Source organism: Pipistrellus kuhlii, unplaced genomic scaffold (genome assembly GCF_014108245.1).
Source record: "Pipistrellus kuhlii isolate mPipKuh1 unplaced genomic scaffold, mPipKuh1.p scaffold_m20_p_12, whole genome shotgun sequence".
NCBI lineage: Eukaryota > Metazoa > Chordata > Mammalia > Chiroptera > Vespertilionidae > Pipistrellus > Pipistrellus kuhlii.
The window spans coordinates 4,502,588-4,509,980 of NW_023425427.1; positions in this window are offsets into that span (position 1 = coordinate 4,502,588).

The following is a 7,393-nucleotide window of genomic DNA, read 5'->3' on the forward strand; positions in this document are numbered from 1 at the left end:
CTGGCAAGCAGCAGAAACGCTCTCATGGCCTCAGGAAACATCTGCAAGTCCTCAAGGAGGCACAGCCTGCCCCTGTATCGCCTTCTAGGACAGATAGCAGGCCTGTCCCCTCAGCAGAGAGAGGACAAACATACTGCTTTTACTTTCCAGGCTGGGTCCCTGCAAGTGGAACAATCCACTCCTGCTGAACTTCAGGATCAGGCTCTGGGGAGCAGCGCCTCTACTGGGCAGAGGGTCACAGTCCTGAAATCAGAGCCATCACCTGCCTCAGGCAACGGGGAAGACAGTGAACGGCAGCCTCTGCAACTCAAGGTGATTGGTGCAGGAGAGGCATGTGGTGCAAGGGGAAAAGTCTGAACTTTGGAGTCAGAAAGATCTGTTGCTTCACATCCTGGTTGTGTGACTTGAGGCAAATTTCCTAACCTCGCTAGGTGGTTTCTTCATCTGTAAGAAATGTAAATAATTATACTTTTATTGCATAATTCCCTTGAGAATTAAAAGGAATGAATATATCAATACTCAAAATGGCCTAGTACACAGTGGGTGCCCACTAAATGATAACTACTAGTATTAATATTACTAGTATTATTAAAAGATGCTAATGGGGCCATTTAGAAATGGTGTTGTTAAGGAGAAAACAAAGAAGGCACATATGAGCTGGGTTTTGACAGGTAGGTAGGAGTTTGTTGGGTGGCTGATGAGCAGAAAGTATTTTCTAGTTAAAAACAACAGCAAGGGCAGCTTTGTGAAGAAGTGAGGAATGTTCGAGCAGCATAAGTAGACAAGGTAGGACCTACTGGAATATTCTCATCATATTCTCAAGGACTAACTGGCTGTTAGTTAGTCAACTCTTAGATGACTCTCTGAAATCCCCATCCTTGTGTCCTCAAAATAAAGGACTGGAAAGGACCTCTCAGCATAAAGCATAAGCCAGCATTCTTGCAAGCTATGCTCACTGCCGCCTCCACGCCCCTCCCCGGCCAGTCCACAGGGACAAATGAAGGTGAGGATGAGCCTCCAGATGCCCAGGCCTCTGACTCATCTCCCCTGGAGTTAGGTAGACTCAGTTTTGACCTTCCTGACTGAATAACCTTGGCAAGCCACTTCTCTCTCAGTTTTGCATCTGAAACTACATTACGTCACTGTACCTAATCTTAGCACCCTGCACACAGTAGGTGCTCTCTGTTGTCCAGCCAAAGAGGCAGAGTGAGGACAGGACTAATGTATTCCTTGGGAGGCCTCACAACCTCAACCACCAAAAACAGAAAGAAAAAAACACTTTCACCAAAATGGTACATTTTGGTTTTTATTTTATTTATTTTTATTTATTTTTTATTAAATTATTATCTGTGTACATATTTTAACATTGCTCCCCCCTCGCATACATACTCTTCCTCCCCAGAGTTTTGTGTCCATTGGTTGTACTTATATGCATGTATACAAGTCCTTCGGTTGATCTCTGTCTCCCCCAGATCTCCCTACCCTCCCCGCTGTAATTTGACAGTCTGCTTGTTGCTTTACTGTCTTTATATTCTGTCTTTTGGTTCATCAGTTTATAATGTTCTTTAATATCCATAAATGAGTGAGGTCATGTGGTATTTCTCTTTCATTGACTGGCTTATTTCACTCAGCATGATGTTCTCTAATTCTATCCAGGTTGCTGCAAATGACGAGAATTTCTTCTTTTATTTATTTTTTTAATATATTTTATTGATTTTATACAGAGAGGAAGGGAGAAAGATAGAGAGTTAGAAACATCGATGAGAGAGTCATCGATCAGCTGCCTCCTGCACACCCCCCACCGGGGATATGCCCGCAACCAAGGTACATGCCCTTGACCGGAATCAAACCCGGGACTCTTCAGTCCCCAAGCCGATGCTCTATCCATTGAGCCAAACCGGTCCCGGCGAGAATTTCTTCTTTTTATGGCAGCATAGTATTCCATTGTGTAGATGTACCAAAGTTTTTGGATCCAATCATCTGCTGATGGGCACCTAGGCTGTTTCCAAATTCTAGCTATTGTAGATTGTGCTGCTATGAACATAGGGGTGCATATATCCTTTCTGATTGGTGTTTCTAGTTTCTTGGGATATATTCCTAGGAGTGGGATTACTGGGTCAAATGGGAGTTCCATTTTCAGTTTTTTGAGGAAACTCCATACTGTCCTCCACAGTGGTTGCACCAGTCTGCAATCCCACCAGCAGTGCATGAGGGTTCCTTTTTCTCCGCAACCTCGCCAACACTTGTCATTTGTTGATTTGTTGATGTTGGCTATTCTGACAGGTGTGAGATGGTACCACATTTTTGTTTTGATTTGCATCTCTCGGATAATTAGTGACTTTGAGCATGTTTTCATGTGCCTCTTGGCCTTCCTTCTGTCTTCTTTCGAAAATATTCTATTTAGGTCCATTGCCCATTTTTTAATTGGATCATTCATTTTCCTTTTATTTAGTTGTATAAGCTGTCTATAGATGTTGGAGATTAAACCTTTATCAGTGATAACATTTGCAAATATGTTCTCCCATACAGTGGGCTTTCTTGTTGTTTTGTTGATGGTTTCTTTTGCTATAAAAAAGCTTTTTATTTTGATGTAGTCCCATTTGTTTATTTTCTCTTTAGCTTCCATTGCCCTAGAGGCAGTATCAGTGAAGAAGTTCTTTTGGCATATGTCTGAGATTTTGCTGCCTGTGGATGCCTCTAGTATTTTTATGGTTTCCCGTCTTATGTTTAAGTCCTGGATCCACAAAATGGTACATTTTAGATGTTTCTTTGCACTTTGCTGTTCTTTCAGTGATTGACAAATCATGTCAATATAGATTCTTTTTTTTATTCACATACCTTAAAGTGTACCATTCAGTGTTTGTTTTGTTTTGTTTTGTTTTGTGTGTGTGTGTTTGTATATTCACTACTAGCTAGCGCCAGAGCAATTTTATCAGCCCAAAAAGAAACCTCATAGCATTAGCAATCATTTCCCATTCCTCCCTCCCACCACCCCCAGTATTACCTATTTTCTGTCTCTGTGGATTTGCATATTCTAGACATTTCATAAAAATGGAATCATATTACATGAAGCTTTCTGAGTCTGACTTCTTTTACTTAGTTTAATGTTTTTAAGGTTCATCTATGTTGTAGCATGGATTAGAGCTTCATTCTTTTTATGGTTAAATGCTATTCCATTGCATGGGTATTACACCATGTTTTGCTTATCTATTCATTGGTTGATGAACATTTAGATTGTTTCTACTTTTGGGCTATTATAAATAATCCTCATTCTTTTTAATGGTTGCATTGTATTCCATTGATCGGATGGAGCATAGTTTATTTAAGTACTTCCTACTGAAGGATATTTCTGCTCTTTTCCATTTTTTTGCTCATGCAAAATGCTAACACAAAAGAGTTTGCCACATATCCTTCTAGTCTTCCATAAGATGCAGTCAAGACTTACCCCATTTCCTGAGAAAATTATCCACCCAATGAAAAAAAAGTTGTATTGACAAAGATATTAATTACAGCTATTTTTACAACACAAAATTGGAACTACTAAATCAGGAGCTAGTTAGATAAATTCTATTATGTGATGAAATAATATACAGTCAGTACAAATAATTATGAAGGCAATGCAGCATCAAGTGAATTGCTAATGACGTTTTTATTTTTTATTTTTTTAAAATATATTTTATTGATATTTTACAGAGAAGAAGGGAGAGAGATAGAGAGCTAGAAACGCCAATGAAAGAGAAACATCGACCAGCTGCCTCTTGTACACCCCCTACCGGGGATATGCCCGCAACCAATGTACATGCCCTTGACCGGAATCGAACCTAGGACCTTTCAGTCCGCAGACCGACGCTCTACCACTGAGCCAAACTGGTTTCGGCTAATGACGTTTTTAAATGGGAAAAAACAACAACAAAAACACCAACAACAAAATGTAAATTGGCATCACTCACCCACACTGGTCCTCACAATAATAAGATGTGGAGGGGGAAAGCTCACCCAGACCTCCTATCCTTGAGTGTCCCATCTCTGCCATGTCACCGTGATCGACAGAAGCTGGGCTTCATCTAAGGAGCGGGCTGGGGACCACTGCCAGACTGTACTGCTGAAGGGGCCATGTGAGGACCACTCAGAGGAGGAGAGAGGGCTCTCCTCCCAGTGACAAGGAGAAGCAGCAGTCTCAATGCAACTTTTTCGGTGCTCAGAGGGTGGGTCACAGCTGGGCTATGTAACCATGATGAGAATCATCAACCAAGGTCATCATGAGGCCATGGATCCAGTCATTCATGAAGGTAATAGGTGACCTGTGGGAGGGGTACCCTCAGCATTCAGCATCTTGGATGAAGGCTGACTTCTTCGAGTACAGCCTAATACTGCACTTCCCAGAGTAGCGGAGCAATGTGAATGCATTCAATTGAACCAATCACATGAAACTTTTTTTCTTTAATGTATGCTTTCTATTGTTCTACTGAAACCATTTGTCATTCAAAATGCACAGTGCAGCAAAACCAATGATGAACATGCAAGCTTTAAATATTAATGGGACAATCAGCCCCAATGAAGGATGTTGGTTGTACACCTGTAATTGTGATTCTTATGTTGGGTTCTATCAATACACTTAGATGACATTATACATATACAATATAACGTAAAACATATAATATAATAAATAGAGTATAAGTAATAATAAATAACAATTTAAATTATATGTATTATTTCCAAATATCCTAAGTTGAAATGTATAATTTTTTGTTAAATCAACACTTATAGGAAGAAATAATAAAGGCCAGTATTCTATGCTGTTCTGTGAAGAGCACAGTAACTCCCAAGTGCTGTGCCCCCAGAGCCTAACCAGCCCCATGAAATCTGAAAAGGTATTCAAAGTGTCCCCAATCCTACAGAGAAGTCTGAGGTTGTAGTTGTTGGGTCACAGCTAAGCTGCTGTCACAAAAAGACTCTAAAAATATAGTGGGCCAAACATCATCCTCATCAATGAATTTCTCCCTTAAAAAATGGAACAGCCAGCCCAGGTTCCTGCTATGAACAGGAACCAGGATCCCTGTTGCTCTGCCATCCTCTAGGGTGTCCTCATTTGCTTAATTAAAGTTGGGTAGCTACTCCTGGGAAAGAGGAAAGAGCCAATATCCAACAGAAAGAACTTAAGTTAGACACGACTCAGAAAGTGTGCACATCACTTCCTTTTCACCCTATTAGTCCACCCCTAACCACATGGCCAGATGCTGCTGCAAGGGAGTGAGGCAATGTGGTCTCCACTCTGCCCAGGAAGAGGAAGAGGAGGGAATGGGGGGACAGGCAGCCATTGGCTACAAAGAGTGTTTTTTTACTTTAAGAAAATGTGTAACCACAGAATTATATCATAGTCACATTAAACTACTGACATTTCTGTATGGCCCCTCCCACATTCAATATGTACATGTATTTTTACAAAGATGAAAAATATGTGTTTGCAATTTTACCTACTACTAGAGCCTAACCAGTATGAAAATTACATTAGATTAAAACAATGATGTACTATTTTTTATCTGTGACATTAAACCACAGTAGCCAACAGGAGGTAGTGGAAAAATGGTAATTTTCAAATGTTACTAATGAGGGTGTCTATTTGTACAGCTTTTATGGAGGGCAGTTTGGTAATAGATCTCAAAAGTTTTACAAATTTAACTCATGGGGGAGAATTCAGAGATGTGAGTACAGATTTTCAAAAAAGGCTAACCAACAAAGCCTTATCTGTAACAGTAAAATAATAGAACCAACCTAAACATCCAACAACAGGGAATTGTTTAAATGAATTGTAACTCATCCATCCATACAATAGACGACTACTACATATCCATGAGAATCATACTTTGGAAGAATATTAATTATATAAAAATTCTGATAATATACTGAGAAAAGCACATTGCAAATCAGTATATGTGTTTCGATTCCAATGTATTGCTTAACATTATTCAGAGATATAAAAAGGACTTGAACAGTCATCCAAACTGTGGTTCTTCTGGGTTAGTGGTATTAGGAGTGATTTTTATTTCCTTATTTATTACTTTTAGTATTTTCAAAATTTTTGCCATGAATATAATATTTTTATAATAAAGGGATTATTTAAAACTTTAAATTTGGCTTACAGAATCCTATCACATTAGGGCAGAATGGATTCTCTGTAAAAACTCCTTTATATTCCAAATGGGGAAAGTGAGGTTCAAAGAGAGTGAGTTGCCTAAAGAAAGAACTACTTGTCAGAACTGGGATTTGAACAGGTGTTCTGCCTGCAGGGCTGGTATTACAAAATGTGCCTGGAAGTCTCTTGAGGACTTAAAATACACACACACACCAAACTTCTGAAACAACCAGTGCCAATAAAGAAATGCACATTGGAAATACAAACATTCATCCCAATAGAGATAGGCTATGAGAACTTAATTCATTCATTAAAAAAAAATTTATTGAGCACCTACTATATGACATTTTCGAGGCACTATATCCTGGTCATTAATGGTGAGAAGACATGTTTTTTTGGGTTTTTTGGTTTTTTGGTGCTTGCAGTATTTAAATCCTGCTAATGGTTGTTGAACATCTATTTTATACTCTACATTTTCAGACCTTTTTGTCTGTTGTCTTACATCAATCATATTAACCCCCAGTTAATTGAGTGAGAGTCTGTTATGCACTGTAATAAGGCACTATTTCCAATCTTACAACAACTCTATAAGAGAGCTACCGTTAACCTCGTTTTACAAAGGAGAGAACTGAGAGTCAGAGAGGTTAAGTGAATTTCCTAAGGTTATACAGATACTAAGTGGCAGAGATGTTTTCCAATGCATATCTCTCTGCCCTTAGGCCCAGGCTCCTGTTTCCTGCACAGCAACTTCACCCTCCAATACCCACTCATCACAAAACCTAAATAAAGACCTAGATTCAATAAATGTGGACCACCCACACTTACTGAACTTGCTTGGATGGTGTTCCGGAATCTTCTGTTCTTAATAAGATCCCCAGAAACTTTACATATATGCTAAAGTTTAGGAACCACTGCCTTAATTTGTCACCTGAAATCATACAGTTCAGTCTTCGGAGAAAGGAACTATCCCCAGGCCCCACGTTGCAAGTATCAATCCTCACATTCCACTAGGGAGCAGTATAAGCCCATGTGTCTAGAGAAGCAGTACTACATTGGTGAAGGGAGTGGAATGAATAAGTGATGGTATTCATTCATTCCCTGGACCAATAGGGAGCACCTGCCAGATGCCGGGCCCTGGGCGGGGCCATGGTGGAGAATGCCTATAATTCTGCTGTTTACAAACAAGGAAAGCTGCTTTGGAGCAATGTGCAGATGAGAAAACAGGTTATAACATTTTGCAGGGGAAATTTATTTCCCTGC